Here is a 26389-nt window from a genome sequence, read left to right on the forward strand (position 1 = left end):
TATAAGAATTAAAAAAATTAGACTCTGGTGTGCCGTTCAACACATTTACGATTATTTGTCCTTCTACTTCATTATTCGCTACGTCACATAGTGTCACTGATAGTGTAGCGGTTCATTCGCCTGACTGGTGTGCGGGTTCCCAATCGGTGACGGTGTTTATGTCTACCCTGTAATTGTCTGGCGACCTGTTCAGGGGCGTGGGGAGCCCATAATTAGCTGGGATAAGGTCCAGCGCCCGCCCTTCTGGACAGGATAACCGGTGTGGATAAAGACATGTCTGCGTCAATTTTATTTTGCATGCAAACTAGTTTAGCCGCGACCCGGAAGTTGAACTGACCGGAAACGGAAGTGAAGAATTGTTTGGAAATCTTATGCTGTGTTTTTGAATTTGTCAGCGTCAACTCAAAAATTTTGGCACTCTATGTGTGCAAGGTCGTCCACATTGAATGGATATTGGCTCCACATCGACCTGATGAAGGAATATTGGCTCCACGTCGACCTACTCAAAAGTGGCGACGCGTTTGTGCAAAGGTAACGCGTCCTCAACTTTTCCACGTTTTCACAGCCTGTTCCTTTCGCAGTATATTTCTGTTTAAAAAGAAACATTGTCTCATATTTAGCGTGTTCCTCGTGCGACTTGATTAGATAAAATCATGAGGTGCCTGTGCACAATCTAACGTCGCGTTAGATTCACTGTTTGCTATTTGGTCACGTGACTATCTTTTTAAAATTAAACTATCTGTCCAAAACGCGAAAGTATCGATATCTTAAAGTACAAATCGATGTATCGTCTGTTTTAAATGCTTTTAAAGAGGTCACTGACCTTAACGAGTGCATTTCTGCTTTTGATTAAAAAACGGACAGCCTATCATCGAAACAAATGTTAAATTTAATTACTAGCGGAATAAACATTTTAGAGTATTTTAATACTTTGTAGTTCTTGGCTGGAAAGCCACGTTTTTATCTTTATGCAAATGAGGGGGATATGCAAATTAGGGCGTATGCAAATGAGCTCACTCAATGTCTATGTTTGTGTTTATTTTTACAGGATGGAGGATGTTTTGGACACCAAACAACCAACAGATTCAGAGCTCTCGACATCTAGACTCGTCTGCACTCCAAAGATGGCAACTTTTTTCTGGACAGGTGTGTGTCCTGTTTCAAGGCAAGGGACTCCATGCTGTGTGCTTAAGGGGATACCTTGCCAAATCGGCCCAAAAAATCTTAAAAATTTAATTTTGCCGATTTTCATTTTAATGAAACTTGGTGTGATTGGTAGTGATGGCATAACATTAAATCTAAAATTTGAGGTCAATTTGAGCAGTTTTTAGGTGCTCCAAACCCGCGCATATTAATTGGTTTGGCAAAAAGGGGCGTGGCCACCTTACTTTAAGCCCTTTTTTCTCAGGGACTACTTTGTCAATCTTCACAAAACACACATCATTTAGCAGATCAGTGCATATTTTTTTAACAATTGAGCTAATTAATATTCGGGTGGCTGTAACTCAAAAATCTCTGCTCTGTTTGACTTCAAATTTGAGATTTAGTGTTGTGCAATCACTATCAACAAGTACAGCAAGTTTCATAAAAATCAAAATCGGCTTGGTTTTAAACCCACTGAGTGATTTGGCATTGAATGACCCCTTGAGGAGGTGAGTGTGATGTCATTTTTCAGTGCGCCTTGACCTCTGCTTCATCTACTGCACACATACAAGCTCATCATTCAATGCATTTGAACATTTGTTTTTTTTCTAAATGGTTTAAAAATAATTTGTTTTATTAATAAGCTGCCAATATAACTCTGACTTGTTGTTTTTTTTAAATACTATTTAATAAAAAAAAAAGTATTTTTCCATCTTAAGAAAAATAATACATATTTTTTAAATCCTTAAGCACATGTTCAGAAGCATTGAATGATCTTGTTGTGTTTGCAAGTGTTGTGCAGTACTTTGGCCTGTTGCGCCGGTGGGACATCACACGCTCTTCCTCGAGCACACATCGTGGTGTCCAGTGCTGCTGCTTCCATGTGGAGCCTGTCAGCCAGTTTTGTGTTTAACTTAAGTCAAACTTCATTGCTAAAATGGTGTCAAAAAGCAGAGTTGTGTAGAATATTGTTCAACTGTAATTAGAATGTTTGTTTTATTGCTAACTGCACCCTGACTGAGTTAAAAAATGTCAGGTTTAAAATGCCCTGACGCCTTTCTTAGACTGAAAATACTTACTAAAGGTGGCAGAAAACCAGAGCAAACCAGTTAAAGCTTTGTTTTTGACCATTCGCGAATAGGGAGAGCGAGCCAGGCGGAAACAAGCGTCTTGCTTAGTTCAATACCTTGCACTCTCTCTCACTCTCCTACTCGCGCTCGGCCTTTTTATTGCAGTGGCTCATACCTTAGCAGATAATGGGGGTCTGTCTCCAGGGAGACAGGAAAGCAGGCATAAATCACGTGCGAAGATCAGTCAGGAATTTACGCCAAAGCAAGGAAATCGAAACTTAAAGAAAAGCGTAAGTGTGTGCGTGTGTTCCAGCTGTGCGCGTGTGTGTTAAAACAACAACGTAAGTGTCCGTGTGTGTGTGCGCAATTATCACTGATACAAATAGTGTATAAAGATAAAGATGTCCTTTATTAGTCCCACAATGGGGACATTTGAGGTGTTACAGCAGCAAAGATATAAATCACACAGAGTCGGCGGCGTAATGTAGCCGTTAATGTATAACATTAGCAGCAGACATTCATAAAAAGCATGCAAATATACACAGTATAAACGTATCTAGTGTAAGGAAACACTCCTAATGCCTGTCCATTATACAGAGGGGGGAACGCTGTCATGATAAAAACTACTGAATGATTGAAAATACTGCAATGATAAAAATATTGCAATGATAAAAGTACTGTAATAGTGAACGTCCTGCAATGGTAGAAATACTGCAGTGATAGAAGTACTGTAATGGGAAACAAAATACATCATTGGTCAATATTTAAGTACACCATTGGCTGAAAGTGCAGTAGTAGTGTATATTGCATCCTAGGACTGCACAATTGCACTAATGCCCGCCCGTTTGTAGGCCTGACCTAATTTTCAAATGAATAAAAACATGATTAGAAATACACAAACTATTTACATATCCTCAGCCCATCTTACAAATAAACATAACCGTAGCGATGCATTAGTTAGCATCTATAACGTCGAATATATTGAAGCAGTTGTTTATTTGGAACTTCTTGTAAATTGAAAACTGGGTCAGAACAAGGGCTGCGCTCAGAACAGAGTTTGTAAAAATAAAAAATTATATAATAATAAAATAAAATAAACTAGGACACAGACAAAACATTTCACTTTCAAGATTCTCCAATCTTATATGAGCTGTATATTGCACTGAAAAGTCTGTTAATTAGTTACATTTTTTCATTTAAAATAAATAAATAATTGTGCAGGCAAATTATAAAACTCATCCCAAATGCTAAAAGGCAAAAAAAAAAAAAGACACATCGCTGCTAACTTTTCGTGACGACAAATATGCGTCAATAGCCCAAATGTTGCCGAGGCGTTCAGGTGAAAGAATCAGGCTAGGTCTCAAAAACAAACCAAAAAACAATAATGCTGAATCTTTACCCCCCCAAAAAATTGAACCGGACCTAACTTTCGTTACTTTTGACCCAGCAGCTTTGAGAGTGGGCAAATGAATACACTCACAAGGAGCATGGAGCAGACAAATATGCTCCCCTCTCTCTCTCTCTCTCTCTCTCTCTCTCTCTCTCTCTCCCTCCCTCCCTCCCTGTCACATTCTCTCTTTCTCTCTCTCTCTCTCTCTCTCGCTCCCTCCCTGTGTCTCTCATTCTCTCTCTCTTCCTCTCTCTCTCTCCCACTCTCATTCTTTCTCTCTCTCTCGCACCCTCCCTGTCTCTCTTGTTCTCTCTCTCTCTCTTTCTCTCTCTCTCTCTCTCTCTCTTTCACTTTCTCTTTCTCTCTCTCTTTCTTTCTCTCTCTGCTTAATTCCACGTCATAAGAGCATTTTATGTCTTTATGTTGTCTTATCCAATTTTAAAATGCAGTGCTATTTTCTTGATTAGGTGTAACAAAAAAACAAACAAACAACAGATTAATGACATTTCAATTCATTTCAGGCAAATTGATTCCATTATCGGCTGCCCTCTCCCCTCCCTGTCGGACATCGACACCACCCGGTGCCTCAGCAGAGCTCTCAATATCATCAAAGACAATACGCAGCCGAGCTCACACCTGTTTCGACCCGTTGCCCTCTGGCAGCCGCTACAGGTGCATCAAAACAAAGACTAAGAGACTGAAAAGCAGTTCCTCCCCGAGAGCCATCTCCATGCTGAACTCTCACACACAACTACCCTTACCTTGCAGAACGGCGACATAATGTGTTTTGATTTATCTAATTTCGTATTTAATTATTTCATCTATTTTATAGATATATAATTAAATTATTGTTGTATTGCACTACTGACTACAATGACAATAAAGGGCATTCTGATATGATATAAATTCCTCACTCTATTTTTTTCGGCAAACAAAACTCCAGATCTCTTTGTTGATCCAATGAGATTCTTCCCTCACTTCCCGTTTGCAGTTCAACAGTTCCATCTTGTTATTGCCAATGATTTTTTTTTTTTTTTTAAACACCGGTTCAGCTTTTCAGGAAGCTATGCCGCACACTGGAGATGTAGCACTCATCCAGGCACTGACTCTGCGCTACTGAACATAGTCGTAATGATGTCGGACTGCTTCCGGTGTTGTTTGGTGCAACTCGCTTCAATTCCATGGAGGTTCTTTGGAGGCTTCTTGCGGATAATGAATCGTGTTATTTACCGTAAGAGCACTGACATGGCCGAGAGGCAGCCAGCTGCGGTGCACTTTGTGTGTGTGCGTTTTTATCTCGCAGAGGGCCCCTAAGCAAAAGTAGCCTGTCCTGCCTCTGCTCGGCACATAAACACAGAGGGATTCGCCCGCCTACGCAGCATCGGTCCTCTGCTGGCTCAAGAAGCCCATTGCAGTGTTGGGCAGCTTCAACAATGATTTGGCAAAAAAGTATATACGTATATTTCACAGCAGTTAATAGTCTGTATTTTGGTCTCACTGTCATTTCTAGTGAGTGTAATTCCACTATCGACCACTAGGTGGCTGGGCGATTTATTGTGTTTGAGATGGTGTTAATTTCAAAGATTTTTAAAGCGATACAATAGGTTTTTGTTTTTCTTAATAGCCACGGCACTAAATTAAGAGCGAAGTCAACTTCCCGACGTCACGCGTGGGTAAACAAAAAGCGCGATGTTACGGTAAACGGCTGCAACATTTCCTGGCGGTCGCCTTCTCGTCGGGTTAAAATCACAGCGAGTAATGAGTGATGAATGACATTTTGGACCCGCTGGCCCCCCGACCTGAACAGCTGCCAAGGACCTGTCCGCTTCATACCCGGCGGGATTATTTTTAGACAGCCTCTCTCATCAGCGACCTGTCTGATTGCGGTAAAAGGCAACCTCTTGGACATCTATCATTGGAAATGCTCCTGATTTCTTTTCAAACCTTTTAAAGCATCGCCACTTGGGCCATTACTGCTTTTGCCCATTTATGTCTGGCATGTCCTCTTTACTGGAGTGCATCACCATCTCTGGCCCAACCCTACCTTTTTCTCTTTTTTTTTTGTCTCCCAAAGTCATCCTAATTAGTGTTTAAAGCTGCTGCACCCCCGCGGTGAGGTTGTCTTTGCTGTGCCAACTAATGAAAGGGCACTATCTGCTGCCATCACTTCTTGTGTGAGCGTGGGTGATGGGAGGCCACTCACACAAACTCAAAGAATGATTTAAAAAAAAAAAAAAAAAAGGGGGAAAATACCAACCCCCCTCAATATTGAGATGTGATTATTTTCTCAAGGGTTTCTTCCCATATATTTTTCAATAAACACAAGCAATGAATTCATTTTGATTGCATTATTTATTTTAAGTATTTTTTCGATTTAACAGATTGTATGCAGGTGTAACCAAGTTAAAAATAATTTGACTGATTCATTTATAGCAGAAAATATCGTTTTAGGTTGGTTCGTTACCTGACATGTTTTGGCGAGTTTTTCTCAGTCAAAATGTAAAAAATAATAATAATAAGACAAAATTAACTTAATACAAATACAAGTTAAAAATGCTTAAATATTTTCATGTACAACCGTCCGATGGTTCGGACCGGACTCACGACCAATCTACGATAAATGTACACGATCAGAATTTTGTTCATGGCGCATTCAGAAACATGCACACTGCTATTCTCGTTATTACGGTAAACGCGTCACTGAGCTGAGCCAATCAAATCTTTTGTTTCCGATCCACCCAATTGCGCACCAAAGCGGAAGTGAGTGTTGCCGATAGCATCGCTTGCTCAGAAGTTAGCAAGGTTGTCTTAAAAATGAATGGACGGAGAAATGTTTGTTCGTTCTGCCAGCAGCTGGTTTTAAACCAATGTGCCTCACCGCTCTTTTGCGCAAAGTTGTCCGCAGCAGTCTGAGGTGAGAGCACGCAAAAACATCAAACTTCGAGCGCAGTTTAACAAATTTTTGAATTATCGTTTGCTGCCCAGCGGCGTTCAAACGAATGTTCACTAAAAGTATCCTGGATTTTGGCGAAACAAACAAACAAACCAAAAACATTCCGTGATGGGCAGATGTGAAGAAGTGATTAAATGCAGTTGCACAAACATTTATTAAAAGGAAAACACAAAAACCCCAATGTGTGAAATAATAAAGCAAATCCGTTCCAACCCCGATTTAAGTCACTGGCAGGGCAGTCACAAACTCATTTTTCACATGACCACAAGTTAAAAAATAAAAAATAAATCGAGAAGATGGTGTCAAAGTTTAGCTTCATTTTTTGGATTAGAACAGCCGTTTTTATTGATTTACTTAACATTTGGACCCGTTTTACTTGGAAAATTAGGCCTTCCGTTTTTAAGGCTGGTAACTCTTTGATTTCAGAAAAGATGTTAACTCGATGCTCAGCACTTGATTTATTTCTGCAAGAGATATTTTATTTTTTTGCCCTGTAAGTGGTACCCTTAAATTCTTTAATCTGAAGTCTCTTTTACATTTTCTTGAATGTGAATTAAACGCCTCAAATGTATTTGGCTGGGAAATGTGTTTAATGGGAACATTGCGAATTATTTAGTTGAAAATGACTCAAAATATTGAAACTAGATAAAAATGTGAACATAGGCTAGACAATAAGGGAGGTTGCACTTTGGTTCGGGCCTTTTAATTTGAAGAAATGTTAGCAGTGAACCCCTGTTACTTTTGATTGAATACCCCTGGTCTAAACAATGTGAATTAATTGTATATTTTTTATTTTATTATTATTATTTTTTTTTTTTATTAAACCCCATCCGTAATAGCAACCCTCCACCCACCCGCGATCTGGCCTCTTTTTTACAGTAACTGTGAACCGCTTGTGATTTTAGGAAGTTTGTTACATGTCGAAGGCAAGCGAATGTCATCCTTCCTTCAGTTTATTTTTTTTTTAAATAGAACAAGTAATTGAGTATCAAAATATATACAGTGTTGTTTTCGGAACCCACTCGCCGGGTAGCTTTGGATTTTTAGCAGATGAGGTTACTGAGCTGCAGATGGTGGTCGTTGTCGTATTGGATGAAGTCAATTACATATCACATTCTTACAACCCGTTGGTATCTAAGTGGGTTCCGCGGTTGGCTTGAGGTCGGAGGGATAAAGGGGAGGTTGCGTCAGGAACGGCATCGGGTGTGAAACAGTTAATGCGAGTTACTGGCTGGGAAGTGAAAGTTGAAAGGAATGTAAATGTACCCGTACGTTTAAACAGGTGTGGGCAAACTACGGCCCGGGGGCCACATGCGGCCCGTTAAACGTTTCAATCCGGCCCGGCAAAGTTGAAAAAAATTAAACGAATAACCCTTGTTAATGTTTTAGTTTTCTAAACGCTGTGGTGTGTCAAAGACATATATTTTGTTGTCATGCTTTTGTTTAAAATTAAATGTATTTTTTTTTCTCAGATGAGGTGAGGTTACCAAAACACTCCATCCATCTGCTCCTGGTCCGGCCCCTTTGTCAAATTTTGGAACCCATTGTCGCCCACCAATCAAAAGGTTTGTCCACCCCTGCATTGAAATGTGACTTTTTTATTGTTATTTTTTTTTTAATCCTATGTTGGATTAAAATCTTGACCCAACATACTACGTCAAACTTGTAACCCAATGCACTGGGAAAATATCCTAGCACTGGCTTGGTCCCGTTTGGAACACGTGTTGGGTTAGCAATGTTACCCAATTTGGGTTACTTTAAATTAAAGGTGTCAAACTCTGGCCCGCGGGCCAACTATGGCCCGCAGTGTAGTTTTATTTGGCCCGCCAGGCTTTCCCAAATGACAACCATACCATTTTAAATTCTATATGATAATGGTAACTCAGTAATTTTAAAAACTAAACATTGTATTGCATGAATAAAACCACTTATAATTAAAATTTTAAATAAAAAAATCAGTCTTTATATTGTTTTTAAAAAATTAAATGCCGGCCTGCGGCTTTGTTCAATTTTACTTTTCTGCCCACTGTGTATTTGAGTTTGACACCCATGCTCTAAATTTTTAAGCAAGTAGCAGATGTTCAGAAGAAACGTCTTGATGACTCGGATTTTAGTGGACATCGTCCGTTTTGGCAAACAACTACTTTCAACAAAATAAAAACCATTAAACGGTTCAGTTAAATGTGAATAAATAACGATAATCTAAAAGAAGCTAACAAGTGAGTCGTCAATCACGTCGGAGAATTTACTGTTAAGTCTGCATGACGACTCTAAAAGTCCAAAGCATCGGCAACATCGTCTTCTTATGAATGCAGACGCTTTCAATTAGCATACCGCAAGAGCTGGCGCGCCATACTTGAGAGATCGAAGCGAGGGAGCGAGCGCGAGTGCCGTGTTCTTGTTGTTGTTTTGCAAGCCCAAAACGTTTTTTTAATACAAAGCTTTTAAAAAAAAAAAGTGTCACTCGAGGGACCAAGAGTGTGTTTTGTTACCTCACTTAACATGTCCTCGCCAACCGGTTATGGAAATTGGAAATGATTTATTGGCTGCAGACCACCAACAATGCGTCACAGGTGACGGTCGAACACGAGCCATTACGCGCTCATCTATCTTCGGGACCTTGGGGGGTGTCACAAGGTGAAACATGATGCGTCTCTCGGGCATCGAGCGGAACACCATTTTTATCCGGTTCCGGAAATGGAGACGGAAACGAGATAGCTGCAGTTGCGTGAACATCTGGTTAGCGTGGGTGGTCAGTTTTAGACTCGCTCGCTATTGGTTAAAATGTAACCCCTCCCACACGTTGTGAAACCGATTTGGATGTAGATTTTGCATGTATGAAATGTATAAAAATATATAAAATGGCAACAACTATAAATGCAAGTTGTGTAAAATTGCATTGTGGGGACACGAATGGTGAAGCTAAATAAAAAAAATAAATCAATAAAACAAACGTAACAACAACAAAAATCAAAAGATACGACAGTTTGGAGCAAAACAATGCTGATATTATAAATATTTAATATATATTAAACTACCTTAAAAGCGCATGCTTCTTGCTAATTTACGCGGAAATGTATTTATTTCATTTTCGTTTTCTCTCGCGACTCATTTTAATGCAAATTTGTTGTTCTTAGTAGATTCCTTGTCTCTGTCACACGTTTCCAGCCAGACTTGTTTCCTCCCAACGTTTTGGCGCGCTCCATTTCACGTTAGCTTAGCGGTTAGCGTCACATCTCAGTCGGGCCGCTCGGCTAGCTAGCCAAAAATGAGGACCCCCCCGGATCAACGTCTGCGTGTGAGCCCGCAAACACTTTTGGCTGACAGGTCGGAGGGAACAGTCGGCTTTGTGGGATGACACGGCACATAATTCACACCTCGAGTCTCCTCGCACAAGATGTCTCTTTTATGGCGAGTGGAGCGGAAGGCTGCGACGAGATTTTTGTTGCAATGTGTGCGCTCTGCTTTGTGCAAACGTTTTGCTGCGATATGACGTCTTTACGCAGAAACATAAACATTTAGAACAGGCATGGGCAAACTACGGCCCGGGGGCCGCATGCGGCCCATTAAATGTTTTAATCCGGCCTGCCTAACTTTAAACCTTTTATTTTCTAAATATTGTGATGTGTCAAAGACATATATTTTGTTGTAATGTTTTTGTTCACTTTCATTTAAAATTAAATGTATTTTTTTATCCAATGAGGTGAGGTTACCAAAACACTCCATCCATCTCCTCCTGGTCCGGCCCCTTTTTTTAACCCATTGTGGCCCGCCAATCAATAAGTTTGCCCACTCCTGATTTAGAACATAATTAAAGCGTGAAATAATAAATAAATGTGAAATAAAAAGATGTAATTTCATAATATGAAACTAATTAACAATTATTTTTTTAAAACCGTTTGATTATTCCCAATGTTAAATTTAATCATCTTGTGACAAATCACATTTGTGAATATTTGTTTAAAAGGTGCGTAACTATTTTCGGATTTGAAATCAAATAAGCAATGCACGTTAGAACTGTACATTTCTTATTCTGTTGATTAACGATGAGGTGCATACTTTCTCAAAAATATAGCGTTGATAAGGCTAGACATTCAAAATCAAAAATCTGTTTTTTATTACGTTTGCGTATGCATGTGCAAAAAAACCAAAAAACAGTCAGGATATTATTACCGTATTTTCCAGACCTGTATATAAGCCGCAGTAACTCTTTAAAAAAAAAAAAAGAAAAAAAATATATATATATAAGCCTCAGTTTTATATGTTGAAAAAAATTACTGCATGTACCGTCTTCTATCCGGTGACCTTTTACGCGCACAATCGAAAAGAGCGAGCCAGTTACGGAAGAGAATGGGAAACGGTTGACATTTTACAAGCAGATGTCGGATGCACTTGGTTAACGCTAAATATAATCACCGAGCATTTTTTGTTTTTGTTTTGTTTGTTTGACCCAAAATTGTAAGCCAGATGCGAGCGCAAACTTTTGCCAGCGCCAGAGACAAATGTCTGCCATCTGTTCCAACTCCGCCTTTCCGATTTAATACATTTTACAAAGCACTGCGAGCACAGTGTGAGACGGCAACAAAATCCACCGTCAAATGAAAGGGAGATTAGAAATGTCGGCACCCTCTTCCTTTTTTTTTTTTTTATTTCTCCACGAGACTTCAGACGGGGGATTGTGCTTATTAAAAGCGTTCTCACGGGCTGGCCTGCTGAAAGACCTTTTTGAAGCTGCAAACCTCCAATTTGTCACTTGTGCCCGCTTCTGTTGCGGCGCTCCGAAGAGAGGATGAGGGGAAACAAACGGACGATTCCGTTTCCTGGAGGTTTTGTCGTGGCCTCCTCAGCTCATTAGCGGACTGGATCCTTCGAAAGGACGCCGGAGACAAGAGGGCGGGGCCAAATTCTGCATGCGAAAAACAAAGCAAACCAAGGAAATGATGGAAAATAAATGGAGACGGCCCTGGACCAACAAAAATTTCCAAAAAGGCAACGAAATTACAAAATAAATTGGCTTCCATTGATTTATGGCATCTGTTGCATCTGACCCGGACAGGATTCTCCACTGTCCACATGGAAGAACACAATCCGACCTACCAAAAAAATGCCAGCAGAATCAAAATTTCTGCAAACTTCCATGCGGCCAAAGACAAATCGAGCAGAAGCGTCGTTATCCTCGAGTTCGTCGTTGAAAGAGAGGAGCACAGGACTGTCCTGTGGTCGGAAGCTCAAGTCTGAGTGACTCAGAGTGCAGCGGGGCAAATTTACGCTCCAAGGAGGTTTCTTTATCGACGGCTTCTTTTGAAAAATAGTTTTTTTAATATCTTTTTTTATGAATATATACGCCGTATATGTACAGGCGACGAGTTCCTCGTGGCGCCTTTTTTTTTTTATATCCTTTGAGTTCACGTTGCTCCCTTTAGTTATACCGAAGGACGCACTGTGAAATCGTGTTCGTCACCCCGTGCTCGTTTTTATGCTCAGTTGTTTCAGGTTGCCCCCTCCGTGAGCTGTCACCTTATCGTGGTGGAGGGGTTTGCGTGGCCCGATGATCCAAGGAGCTAAGTTGTCGGGGGTTTTTGGCCCCTGGTAGGGTCACCCATGGCAAACAGGTCCTCGGTGAGGGTCCAGACTAAGAACAGCTCAAAAGACCCGTTCTGATGACAATTATATGGTTTTGGCGAGCGCCTGGTCGGCAAAGGCCACGTGGGTCCCCCCCGTACCATGGTCTGGGCAGCAGCGAGAGGCTCTCGGATCCCCGGCTGCAGAAACAAGCTCTTGGGACTTGGAACGTCACCTCTCTGGCAGGGAAGGAGCCTGAGCTGGTGTGCGAGGCCGAGAAGTTCCGACTAGACATAGTGGGACTCACCTCCACACACGGTCCGGGCTCTGGTACCGGTCCTGTTGGGAGGGTTTTTGATACTCTTCCAGTCTGGAGGTGAGAGACGCCAGATGAGGTGGCTTGGGCATCTGATTAGGATGCCTCATGTCCCACCTGGCAGGAGATTCCGAGGACGACCCAGGACACGCTGGAGAGACTATGTCCTCTAGCTGGCCTGGGAACGCCGAGGATCCCTCCGGGAAGAGCTGGAAGATGTGGCTGGGGTGAGGGAAGTCTGGGTTTCCTTGCTGAAGCTGCTGCCTCTGTGACCACTGGCCTCATATAGGTGATTGAGCATTCACGTAATTCGACAAGATTTTTACAGGTGCACGGAGCAGCGAATCGAGTCGAGCGCCAAGGCCGCTTTTGGACCCTCCGGTTGCCTCGATGATTCCACAACAGGAAAATATGAAGTCCGTTCCCCTGCCATTTCAATGTCTGCAAGCCTCAACTGCTTATTTTTTTTTCTCATTTTTTTGTATGTGCTTATCTCCACAGTCCTTACCTTTGCCCTCTTCCGGCTCCCTGATGTGGAGAAAGCCTTTTGTGGCTTTACCCAGTCGGTCTAATCAAAGCCAGACAGCCGGACTGCACACTGTCGGACATCTAGACGAAAGATCGCAATCCCGTAAGTTCACACACTTGGCTTGCTTTCGCTTGGAGAGCATGTCGTAATTGTGGCGAGGGTGAGAATCGACAGCGGTCTTGCGGAATCCGCCGCCTTTTTAACGCGAACAATCCCCATTGCGCGACCGCCGTTTGATTTTTATCAAGGAAGCTGTAACTTGGACTCTAAATAGGAGCGATCAGAGACGTAGAAGAGGCAATAAATAGCTCTGAACGGACGTGATATTCATGCCAAGAGGCGTCATCGGTGTATGTTTTATGGAGCGCGTTCCCATCTCATCCAACTGATCTCGATATCGGCCTTAATATACGTGGTCAGCTTTAAAAAAAAAAAAAAAAAAGCCCAACTTTTTCATGGTCATTCTTTTATTTATTTATTTATTTTCTTTCAAGCCGGTCATGTATTGTAATAATGATTTTTTTTAAAACATCCTAAAAAAAAAAAAAAATACAAATGTAAAAAGCCTTACATACATGGTCGTCTTTAAAAAAAACAAAAAACAAAAACTTACTATGCATGGTTGTCTCTTATCATCCAAAAAAAAAGTCCTATTTTTTTAAACAGCCTTTCAATAGATGGTCGTCTTTTTAAATAAATACATAAATAAAAATAAAGCCTTACAATACATGGCCATCTTTTTAAAAAAATCCTTGCTATACATGGTCATCTTTAAAAAAGAAAAAAATAATCCTGACCATGCATGGTCGTCTTTAAAAAAAAAAAAAGCCTGACAAAACGTGCTCTTCTTTAAAAAAAAATCAAATAGTCCTTACTATACATGGTTGTCTTTTTAAAAAAAAAAAAGAATTATTACTACAAGTGGTTGTCATTTCTTTTTTTAAAACATTACAAACGTGTTGGTCAAAAAGTATATAAAAAAAAGCCTTATACATATGGTCGTCTTTATAAAAAAAAAAAAAACCTTACCATGCGTAGTTGTCTTTTTTTCATCAAAAAGCCTTACTATACGTTGTCTTTAAAAAAATATGTGGTAGAAGTTTTTTTTTTTAAACAACCTTCCAATAAATGAAGTCTTTTTAATTTTCTTTTCTTCAAGAAAAGCCTATTTTAATTTTTTTTTCTTAAAAAAAAAGCCTTACCAAGCAATGTCATCAAAAACGCCTTACTATACGTCATTGTCTGCATGGTTATCTTTCATCAAAAAGTCATTGTTTTAAAAAAAAAAAAAAGAAAAAATATGGTAGTATTTTTTCTTTTAAGGACTTATGTACATGGTTCGTCTTTTAAAAAAAAAAATAAAACCCTGACCGTGCATGGTTGGATAAAAAATAATCCCATACGCGTCTGTCTTAAAAAAAAAAAAAAAAGTGGTTGTATATTTTTTCCAACAGCCTTCCAAAAGTTGGTCGTCTTTTTTTTAGATTTTTTTTAAAGCCTTATATAAAAAAGCCTTATACATATGGTCGTCTTTATAAAAAAAAAAAAAAACCTTATCATGCGTGGTTGTCTTTTTTTCATCAAAAAAGCCTTACTGTACGTTGTATTTAAAAAAAATATGGTAGTATTTTTTTTTTTAACAACCTTCTCTTAGATGGTAGTCTTTTTAATTTTTAATTTTATTTTTTTAAAGAAAAGCCTTATATACATGGTCATCCTTTTTTTAAAAAAAAAGGCATTTTTTTCATCAAAAGAGCCTTACTATACGTTGTCTTGAAAAAAAAAATGTGGTTGTATTTTTTTTTAAACAGCTCCAATAGATGGTCGACTTTCTGGAAAAAAAAATTGTTTTTTATAAAAGCCTTATATACATGGTCGTCGTTTTTAAGGCTTGAAGAAAAAGCCTTACCCTGCGTGGTCGTCTCTTTTCATCAAAAATGTCTTATAATACGTCGTCTGAAAAAAAAATAGTGGTCGCAATTTTTTTTAAACAGCATTCCTGGTGACAGTCGTCTTTAAAAAAAATAAAAAAGCCTTACCATGTATGGTCGTAAAAAAAGCCTTACTATACGTCGTCTATAAAAAAAATAAAAAAGTGGTAGTATTTTATTTTTAAACAGCCTTCCAAAAGTTGGTCGTCTTTTTAATTAATTAAAAAAAAAAAAAAAAAAAAAACTTATATCCATGACCAAAAATAAGCAATACTACGTGTGGTGGTCATTTTTTTTAAATAAGGCCTGATATACATGGTCGTCTTTTTTCATCAAAAAAGCATTACTATATGTGGTTGTCTTAAAAAAAATGTGGTAGTATTTTTTTTTCAAACAGCCTTGCAATATTTGGTCATCTTTTTTATATATATATTTTTTAAAGCCTTCTATCCATGACCAAAAAGACTCCATATGTTTTTTTTTTAAAATAAGGCCTTATATACATGGTTGTCTTTAAAACAAAAAGAAAAACCTTACCGCGCATGATTGTCTCTTTGAATCAAAAAAGCCTAACTATATGTCGTTGTCGTTAAAAAAAAAAAAAGGACAATAGTTTTTTAAACAGTCTTCCAATAGATGGTCGTCTTTTTAAAAAAAATAAATAAATAAATAAAATCTTTAAAAAAAAATAAAAGCCATACTATGCATGGTCGTCTTTTTTTCATCAAAAACGCCTTACTATACGTACTTGCCTTTAAAAAGAAAAGTCAGTAATTTCCAATATATAGTCATCTTTTTATTTATTTTTTTTGCCTTATATACATGACCAAAAATAAGCATTACTACATGTTGTTGTAATATTTTTTTTAAATAAGGCCTTATATAGATGATCGTCTTTTAAAAAAAAAAAAAAAAAAACCTTACCATGCATGGTCGTCTTTTTTCATCAAAAAAGCATTACTATATGTGGCTGTCTTAAAAATAAATTTATTTTTTTTTAAACAGCCTTCCAATATTTGGTCATCTTTTTTATAGATATATTTTTTAAAGCCTTATATCCATGACCAAAAAGACTCCATATGTTTTTTTTTTTAAATAAGGCCTTATGTACATGGTTGTCTTTCAACAACAACAACAACAACAAAAAAACCCATGGTCGTTTTTTGTCATTCAAAAAGCCTTACTATACGTCATTGGCTTTAAAAAAAAAAAAAACGTTATTAATTTTTTTTAAAAAGCCTTCTTCCAATATATGGTCATCTTTTTATTTCTTTTTTTAAAAAGCATGACCAAAAGTAAGTATGACTACATGTGGTTGTAATCTATATTTTTTTAAATAAGGCCTTATATAGATGGTCGTCTTTTTAAAAAAAAAAAAAAGAAACCCTTACCCTGCGTGGTCGTCTTTTTCATCAAAAAAGCATTACTATACGTCGTCTTAAAAATAAAATAAAATAAAAAAATGTGGCAGTAGTTTTTTTAAACAGCCTTCCAAAAGTTGGTGGTCTTTTTTTCGATTTTTTTTAAAAGCCTTATATAAAAAACCCTTATACATTTGGTCATCTTTCGAAAAAATACGTGGTTGTCTTTTTTTCACCAAAAAGGCTTTACTGTACGTTCTCATCTTTAAAAAAAATGTGGTAGTAATTTTTTTTTAAACAACCATCCATAGATAGTTGTCTTTTTAAATTTTTTTAAGGGAAAAAAAAGCCTTATATACATGACAAAAATAAGAAGCATTACTACATGTGGTTGTCTTTTTTTTTTTTAAATAAGGCCTTGGCTCGAAACCCTTACCATGCACGATTGTCTCTTTTCAGCAAAAAAGTCTTATTATTTTTTTAAAATGGTATTGATAAATTATCGATCCAAAAAAAAACAAAAAACAACGGAGCAGATTCGACCTATCACTGCCCTACTCGTCACAAACTCTTAAAGGAAATACAACCTGAGGCTTATGCATGCGCCGCTGAGCTAGTGTGACTCAAAACAAACAAAAATGTACTTACCAGCCAACTTGAGAAACCGTCCCTCAGTTCCATCACACGAGAGCTCCGTCGCGAGGGAGGCGGGCGTACGTAGCAGGGAAACCGCGAACAAGCACCTTGCTCGGACACGCACTGGATGAAAAGGCCCGTAGCTCTAGCACGGAGGGCTCAGTCGCGAGGGAGGGGGGCATACGTAGCAGAGAAACCACTAACAAGCACCCTCCGCGGACAGGCACTGGACTAAACTGCCCGTAGCTCTAGCACACGAGAGCGCCGTCGCGAGGGAGGGGGGCGTACGTAGCAGGGACGCCGCTGACAAGCACCTTGCTCGGACACCCACTGGACGAAACGGCCTGTAGCTCCAGTACACGAGGGCTCCGTCGCCAGGGGGGCAAGCGTACGTAGCAGGGAAACCGCTAACAAGCACCCTGCGCGGACACGCACTGGACTAAACGGCCCGTACTCGAGCACTCGAGGGCTCCGTTGCGAGGGAGTTTCGCTCCGTAGCAGGACGCCGCGAACAAGCAACTTGCTCGGACACGCACTGGATGAAACGGCCAGTCGCTCTAGTACACAAGGGCTCCGCGCTAGGGGGGCAAGTGTACGTAGCAGGAAAACCGCTCACAAGCACCCTGTGCGGACAGGCACTGGACAAAACGGCCCGTAGCTCTAGCACACGAGAGCGCCGTCGCGAGGGAGGGGGGCGGGGGTACCTAGCAGGAAAACCGCTACCAAGCACCCTGCGTGGACACGCACTGGATGAAAAGGCCCGTAGCTCTAGCACGGAGGGCTCAGTCGCGAGGGAGGGGGGCATACGTAGCAGAGAAACCACTAACAAGCACCCTCCGCGGACAGGCACTGGACGAAACGGCCCGTAGCTCTAGCACTCGAGGGCTCTGTCGCGAGGGAGTTTCGCTTCGTAGCAGGGACGCCGCTCACAAGCACCTTGCTTGGACACGCACTGGACGAAACGGCCGAAGCTCTAGCACTCGAGGGCTCCGTCGCGAGGGAAGGGGGCGTACGTAGCAGGAAAACCGCTCACAAGCACCCTGTGCGGACAGGCACTGGACCAAACGGCTCGTAGCTCTAGCACACGAGAGCGCCGTCGCGAGGGAGGGGGGCGGGGGTACCTAGCAGGGAAACCGCTAACAGGCACCCTCCGTGGACACGCACTGGACTAAACGGCCCGTACTTTAGCACTCGAGGGCTCCGTCGCGAGGGAGGGGGGCGTACGTGGCAGGGACACCGAGAACAAGCACCCCCCACGGACAGGCACTGGACGAAAAGGCCCGTAGCTCTAGCACACGAGGGCTCCGTCGCGAGGGAGGGGGGCGTACGTAGCAGGGACACCGAGAACAAGCACCTTGCTTGGACAGGCACTGGACGAAATGACCTGTAGGCTCTAACACACAAGGGCTCCGTCGCGAGGGAGGGGGGCGTACGTAGCAGGAAAACCGCTCACAAGCACCCTGTGCGGACAGGCACTGGACGAAAAGGCCCGTAGCTCGAGCACACGAGGGCTCCGTCGCGAGGTAGGAGGGCGTACCTAGCAGGGAAGCCGCTAATAAGCACCTTGCTCGGACACGCACTGGACGAAACAGCCCGTAGCTCTAGCACACGAGGGCTCCGTCGCGAGGGATGGGGGCGTACGTAGCAGGGACACCGAGAACAAGCACCCCACACGGACAGGCACTGGACGAAACGACCCGTAGCTTTCGCACACGAGGGCTCCGTCGCGAGGGAGGGGGGCGTACGTTGTACATTTTAAAACAAAACAAAATAATTAGATTTATATATCGATATCGACCGATATGACATCCATGCTCACAATATAGTTTTCAGCCATATCGCCCAGCCCTATGTGACAGTATTTTTTTTTAAAAAGCCTAACATATGCATGGTCGTGTTTTTTTCATCAAAAAAAGCTTTACTATATGTCGTTGTCTTTAAAAAAAAAAAATGTGGAAGTATTTTTAAAACTGCCTTCCAATAGAAAAAAAAAGAAAATTCTTTAAAAAAAGCCATACCATGCATGGTCGTTCCTTTTTCATAAAAAAAAGCCCTAGTATATGTAGAGGTCTTGGAAAAAAAACAAAAAATTTTTTTTTGGGGGGGGGAAAGCCTTACCATGCATGGTTTTCCTTTTTTTCATTAAAAAAAAGCCCTACGATATGTAGAGGTCTTTTAAAAAAATAATTTTTTTTTGGATAAAAAAAGCCTAACCATGCATGGCTTTTTTTTCCCAAAAAAAAAAAAAATTTTGGGGGGGGGGGGGGGGGGGAAAGCCTTACCATTCATGGTTGTCCCTTTTCATCAAAAACGCTTGACTATGCGTCGCATTTAAAAAAAAAAATGTGGAAGTATTTTTGAAACTGCCTTCCAATAGATGGTTGCCTTTAAAAAAAAAATCTTAAAAAATGCATGGTCGTTCCTTTTTCATAATAAAAGCCCTACTATATGTAGAGGAAGAAAAAAAAATTTTGGGGAAAAAAAAAGCCCTACCATGCATGGCTTTTTTTTCCCACCCAAAAAAATTTTTTTTTTGGGGGGGGAAAAGCCTTACCATGCATGGTTATCCTTTTTTTCAAAAAAAAAAAAAAAAAGCCCTACGATATGTAGAGGTCTTTTAAAAAAAAAAATTTTTTTTTTGAAAAATAAAGCCTACCATGCATGGCTTTTTTTCCCCCCAAAAAAATTTGTTTTTTTGGGGGGAAAAAAAGCCTTACCATGCATGGTTGTCCCTTTTCATCAAAAACGCTTGACTATGCGTCGCATTTAAAAAAAAAAATGTGGAAGTATTTTTGAAACTGCCTTCCAATAGATGGTTGCCTTTAAAAAAAAAAAATCTTAAAAAAAAAGCCATACCATGCATTGTCGTTCCTTTTTCATAATAAAAGCCCTACTATATGTAGAGGTCTTTTAAAAAAAAAAAAAAGAAAAAAAAAATTTTGGAAAAAAAAGCCTTACCATGCATGGCTTTTTTTCCCCAAAAAAAAAAAATTTTTTGGGGGGGGGGAAGCCTTACCATGCATGGTTGTCCCTTTTCATCAAAAACGCTTGACTATGCATCATTGTCTTAAAAAAAAAAAAGTATACGTGGTTGTCATTAAAAAAAAAATGTAGTAGTAAATTTTTTTTAAAGAGCCTTCAAATGTATGGTCATCTTTTTTTTTTTTTTTTAAATAAGGCCTTATATACATGGTTGTTTAAAAAAAAAAAACCTTATTATGCACGATCGTCTTTCTCTTCATCCAAAATTCCTTCCTATACGTCGTCTTAAAAAAAAAAACAAATCTTAAAAAAAGCCGTACCATGCTTGGTCGTCTTTTTTCATCAAAAAAGCCTTACCGTACCTCGTTGTCTTTAAAAAAAAAAAAAAAAGTGGTCATGTATTTTTTTAAACCTTTTAATAGATGGTCATGTTTTTAATAAAAAAAAATAAGCCTGATATACATGACCAAAAATAAGCATTACTACATGTAGTTGTCATTTCTTTTAAAAAATAAGGCCTTATATACATGGTCGTCTTGAGAAAAAAAAAAAAACAAACAAAAAAAACCTTACCATGCATGATCGTCTTTTTCATTAAAAAAAGCCTGATTATATGCTGTTGTCTTTAATTTTTTTAAACAGCATTCCAATATATAGTCATCTTTTTTGTTTTTTTTTAAAGCCTTATTTACATGACCAAAAATAAGTATGACAACATGTGGTTGTCATTTTTCTTTTTAAATAAGGCATTATATACATGGTCGTCTTTAAAAAAAAAAAGAGAGAAACCGTTACCATGCACAATTGGCTTGTTTCCATCCAAAAAGCCTTGCCAGACGTCATTGTCTTGAAAAAAATGTGGGTTTTTTTTAAACAGCCTTCCAATAGATGATCGTCTTTTTTTTTTTTTTTTTAAGGAAAAAAAAGCCCTATATACATGACCAAAAATAAGTATTACTACATGTGGTTGTCATTTTCTTTTTAAATAAGGCCTTATATACAAGGTCGTCTTACCATGCTTGGTTGTCCCTTTCTATATCAAAAATGCTTTCCTGTACGTCGTCTTAAAAAAAAAAAAAAAGCCGTATTTTTTTTAACAGCATTCCAATAGAAAAACAAAACACCAATGGGATAGAGGATTGATTTCCTCAATGTTCTAAATTGCTGCACATTTTAATAGATTTCTTTTTTTTTTTCAGGAACATGTCCACTCTTCCCTTCTCAGATTTTTTGCCTCGTCAAATGAGCAAAAGGAGAGCAAAAAACGACCATGAGGAAATGTTACACGGCATTGTTTTCCATGTGAAATAAGGAGAAATGAGCAAAAGGAGAACAAAAACGACCATGAGGAAATGTTACACGGGTGCACCTACGAGAAGAGTCTTCAAAAGGTTTGAAGTTGACTTTTTTCGTGTGTGTGCGTGTTGGGGGATGAAGAAGGCTGCAGCCAGAAAGGACGTGCACTAATTCACAGGTGTCAAACTCCGGTCCTCGAGGGCCCTCCTGCATGGATGAGATGTTTCCCTCCTCCTACACATCTGATTCAATCAAATGAATCCGGTCTGCTGGAGGAGGGAAACATCTCAAAGATGCCCTTGAGGACCGGAGTTTGACACCCGTGAATTACATGCGCGTGTACATCTGTCGAAATAAAAGATGTCATTTTTTTATTTCCTGTATTTTATACACGTGTCATGTAATAAAAATGTTAGTTCTTCCCTTTTTGTCAATTTTAATTAGAAAGTTAATTCTTCAAACCTCCAAAAACAGAAAGCTTCGAGAAAAAAATATTTTCCCCTTATACGACGCACACATTTAATACAAAACGTATTAACATTTTTTTTTTACCTTTTTGTCACTTTTATAGAGAAAAAGTTATTTCTACAAAACCCCAAGACATAAAACTTAGAATATATCAATTTTTTTTACTTTTCCCTCTATTCTACGCACACGTCTAAAACAAAACTCATTCAAAAAATGTAATTTCTTCATTTTGTCACTTTTATATCGAAAAAGTTAATTCTACAAACACCCTCAATATAAAATAATAAAAAATAATTACTTCATTTTGTCACTTTTATATAGAAAAAGTTAATTCTATAAACATCCTCAATATAAAATAATAAAAAATAATTACTTCATTTTGTCACTTTTATATAGAAAAAGTTAATTCTATAAACATCCTCAATATAAAACTTATAAAATAAAAAAAAATAATTACTTCATTTTGTCACTTTTATATAGAAAAAGTTAATTCTACAAACACCCTCAATATAAAATAATAAAAAATAATTACTTCATTTTGTCACTTTTATATAGAAAAAGTTAATTCTATAAACATCCTCAATATAAAACTTATAAAATTAAAAAAAATAATTACTTCATTTTGTCACTTTTATATAGAAAAAGTTAATTCTACAAACACCCTCAATATAAAATAAAAAAAAATTCTTCAATATTTCACTTTTATATAGAAAAAGTTAATTCTACAAACACCCTCAATATAAAATAATAAAAAATAATTACTTCATTTTGTCACTTTTATATAGAAAAAGTTAATTCTATAAACATCCTCAATATAAAACTTATGAAATAAAAAAAAATAATTACTTCATTTTGTCACTTTTATATAGAAAAAGTTAATTCTACAAACACCCTCAATATAAAATAAAAAAAAATTCTTCAATATTTCACTTTTATATAGAAAAAGTTAATTCTACAAACATCCTCAATATAAAACTTAGAAAATAATAAAAAATAATTACTTCATTTTGTCACTTTTATATAGAAAAAGTTAATTCTACAAACACCCTCAATATAAAATAAAAAAAAATAATTACTTCATTTTGTCACTTTTATATAGAAAAAGTTAATTCTACAAACACCCTCAATATAAAACTTAGAAAATAATAAAAAATAATTACTTCATTTTGTCACTTTTATATAGAAAAAGTTAATTCTACAAACACCCTCAATATAAAATAAAAAAAAATTCTTCAATATTTCACTTTTATATAGAAAAAGTTAATTCTACAAACATCCTCAATATAAAACTTATAAAATAAAATAAAACAATTACTTCATTTTGTCACTTTTATATAGAAAAAGTTAATTCTACAAATCCATTAAACACAATACTTATAAAATAATAAAAAATAATTACTTCATTTTGTCACTTTTATATAGAAAAAGTTAATTCTACAAACTTATAAAATAATAAAAAATAATTACTTCATGTTGTCACTTTTATATAGAAAAAGTTAATTCTACAAACATCCTCAATATAAAACTTATAAAATAATAAAAAATAATTACTTCATTTTGTCACTTTTATATAGAAAAAGTTAATTCTACAAACACCCTCAATATAAAACTTAGAAAATAAAAAAAAATAATTACTTCATTTTGTCACTTTTATATAGAAAAAGTTAATTCTACAAACACCCTCAATATAAAAAAAAAAAAAAATTCTTCAATATTTCACTTTTATATAGAAAAAGTTAATTCTACAAACATCCTCAATATAAAACTTAGAAAATAATAAAAAATAATTACTTCATTTTGTCACTTTTATATAGAAAAAGTTAATTCTACAAACATCCTCAATATAAAACTTAGAAAATAATAAAAAATAATTACTTCATTTTGTCACTTTTATATAGAAAAAGTTAATTCTACAAACACCCTCAATATAAAATAAAAAAAAATAATTACTTCATTTTGTCACTTTTATATAGAAAAAGTTAATTCTACAAACACCCTCAATATAAAACTTAGAAAATAATAAAAAATAATTACTTCATTTTGTCACTTTTATATAGAAAAAGTTAATTCTACAAACACCCTCAATATAAAACTTAGAAAATAATAAAAAATAATTACCTCATTTTGTCACTTTTATATAGAAAAAGTTAATTCTACAAACACCCTCAATATAAAATAAAAAAAAATAATTACTTCATTTTGTCACTTTTATATAGAAAAAGTTAATTCTACAAACACCCTCAATATAAAACTTAGAAAATAATAAAAAATAATTACCTCATTTTGTCACTTTTATATAGAAAAAGTTAATTCTACAAACATCCTCGATATAAAACTTATAAAATAATAAAAAATAATTACTTCATTTTGTCACTTTTATATAGAAAAAGTTAATTCTACAAACATCCTCAATATAAAACTTATAAAATAATAAAAAATAATTACTTCATTTTGTCACTTTTATATAGAAAAAGTTAGTTCTACAAACTTATAAAATAATAAAAAATAATTACTTCATTTTGTCACTTTTATATAGAAAAAGTTAATTCTACAAACACCCTCAATATAAAACTTAGAAAATAAAAAAAAATAATTACTTCATTTTGTCACTTTTATATAGAAAAAGTTAATTCTACAAACATCCTCAATATAAAACTTAGAAAATAATAAAAAATAATTACTTCATTTTGTCACTTTTATATAGAAAAAGTTAATTCTACAAACACCCTCAATATAAAATAAAAAAAAATAATTACTTCATTTTGTCACTTTTATATAGAAAAAGTTAATTCTACAAACATCCTCGATATAAAACTTATAAAATAATAAAAAATAATTACTTCATTTTGTCACTTTTATATAGAAAAAGTTAATTCTACAAACATCCTCAATATAAAACTTATAAAATAATAAAAAATAATTACTTCATTTTGTCACTTTTATATAGAAAAAGTTAATTCTACAAACATCCTCAATATAAAACTTAGAAAATAATAAAAAATAATTACTTCATTTTGTCACTTTTATATAGAAAAAGTTAATTCTACAAATCCATTAAACACAATACCTATAAAATAATAAAAAATAATTACTTCATTTTGTCACTTTTATATAGAAAAAGTTAATTCTATAAACATCCTCAACACAATACCTATAAAATAATAAAAAATAATTACTACATTTTGTCACTTTTATATAGAAAAAGTTAATTCTACAAACACCCTCAATATAAAACTTAGAAAATAATAAAAAATAATTACTTCATTTTGTCACTTTTATATAGAAAAAGTTAATTCTACAAACACCCTCAATATAAAAAAAAAAAAAAATTCTTCAATATTTCACTTTTATATAGAAAAAGTTAATTCTACAAACATCCTCAATATAAAACTTAGAAAATAATAAAAAATAATTACTTCATTTTGTCACTTTTATATAGAAAAAGTTAATTCTACAAACATCCTCAATATAAAACTTAGAAAATAATAAAAAATAATTACTTCATTTTGTCACTTTTATATAGAAAAAGTTAATTCTACAAACACCCTCAATATAAAATAAAAAAAAATAATTACTTCATTTTGTCACTTTTATATAGAAAAAGTTAATTCTACAAACACCCTCAATATAAAACTTAGAAAATAATAAAAAATAATTACTTCATTTTGTCACTTTTATATAGAAAAAGTTAATTCTACAAACACCCTCAATATAAAATAAAAAAAAATAATTACTTCATTTTGTCACTTTTATATAGAAAAAGTTAATTCTACAAACACCCTCAATATAAAACTTAGAAAATAATAAAAAATAATTACCTCATTTTGTCACTTTTATATAGAAAAAGTTAATTCTACAAACATCCTCGATATAAAACTTATAAAATAATAAAAAATAATTACTTCATTTTGTCACTTTTATATAGAAAAAGTTAATTCTACAAACATCCTCAATATAAAACTTATAAAATAATAAAAAATAATTACTTCATTTTGTCACTTTTATATAGAAAAAGTTAGTTCTACAAACTTATAAAATAATAAAAAATAATTACTTCATTTTGTCACTTTTATATAGAAAAAGTTAATTCTACAAACACCCTCAATATAAAACTTAGAAAATAAAAAAAAATAATTACTTCATTTTGTCACTTTTATATAGAAAAAGTTAATTCTACAAACATCCTCAATATAAAACTTAGAAAATAATAAAAAATAATTACTTCATTTTGTCACTTTTATATAGAAAAAGTTAATTCTACAAACACCCTCAATATAAAATAAAAAAAAATAATTACTTCATTTTGTCACTTTTATATAGAAAAAGTTAATTCTACAAACATCCTCGATATAAAACTTATAAAATAATAAAAAATAATTACTTCATTTTGTCACTTTTATATAGAAAAAGTTAATTCTACAAACATCCTCAATATAAAACTTATAAAATAATAAAAAATAATTACTTCATTTTGTCACTTTTATATAGAAAAAGTTAATTCTACAAACATCCTCAATATAAAACTTAGAAAATAATAAAAAATAATTACTTCATTTTGTCACTTTTATATAGAAAAAGTTAATTCTACAAATCCATTAAACACAATACCTATAAAATAATAAAAAATAATTACTTCATTTTGTCACTTTTATATAGAAAAAGTTAATTCTATAAACATCCTCAACACAATACCTATAAAATAATAAAAAATAATTACTACATTTTGTCACTTTTATATAGAAAAAGTTAATT

At 35.8% G+C, this 26389-nt stretch overlaps 2 long non-coding RNA genes across 2 annotated transcripts in view; both read left to right on the forward strand.

The window, feature by feature from the left end:
- The first annotated feature begins 327 nt into the window (after positions 1-327).
- On the forward strand, positions 328-4503 carry LOC148341158 (uncharacterized). The gene is made up of 3 exons (XR_015842207.1): positions 328-531; positions 1049-1146; positions 4125-4503. It is a non-coding gene; the product is annotated as an uncharacterized LOC148341158 (long non-coding RNA).
- Positions 4504-12074: 7571 nt separating this feature from the next.
- LOC148341159 (uncharacterized) overlaps positions 12075-26389 on the forward strand; it is a 45482-nt gene continuing 31167 nt past the window's right edge. Inside the window, exons 1-3 of the long non-coding RNA XR_015842032.1 lie at positions 12075-12850; positions 12936-13065; positions 21073-21264. This is a non-coding gene — a long non-coding RNA (uncharacterized LOC148341159). The remainder of the gene's footprint in view (positions 12851-12935; positions 13066-21072; positions 21265-26389) is intronic.

This window comes from Idiotropiscis lumnitzeri, chromosome 2, assembly GCF_059441095.1.
Source record: "Idiotropiscis lumnitzeri isolate Australia: NSW breed Sydney's pygmy pipehorse chromosome 2, RoL_Ilum_1.0, whole genome shotgun sequence".
NCBI classification, from domain to species: Eukaryota; Metazoa; Chordata; class Actinopteri; order Syngnathiformes; family Syngnathidae; genus Idiotropiscis; species Idiotropiscis lumnitzeri.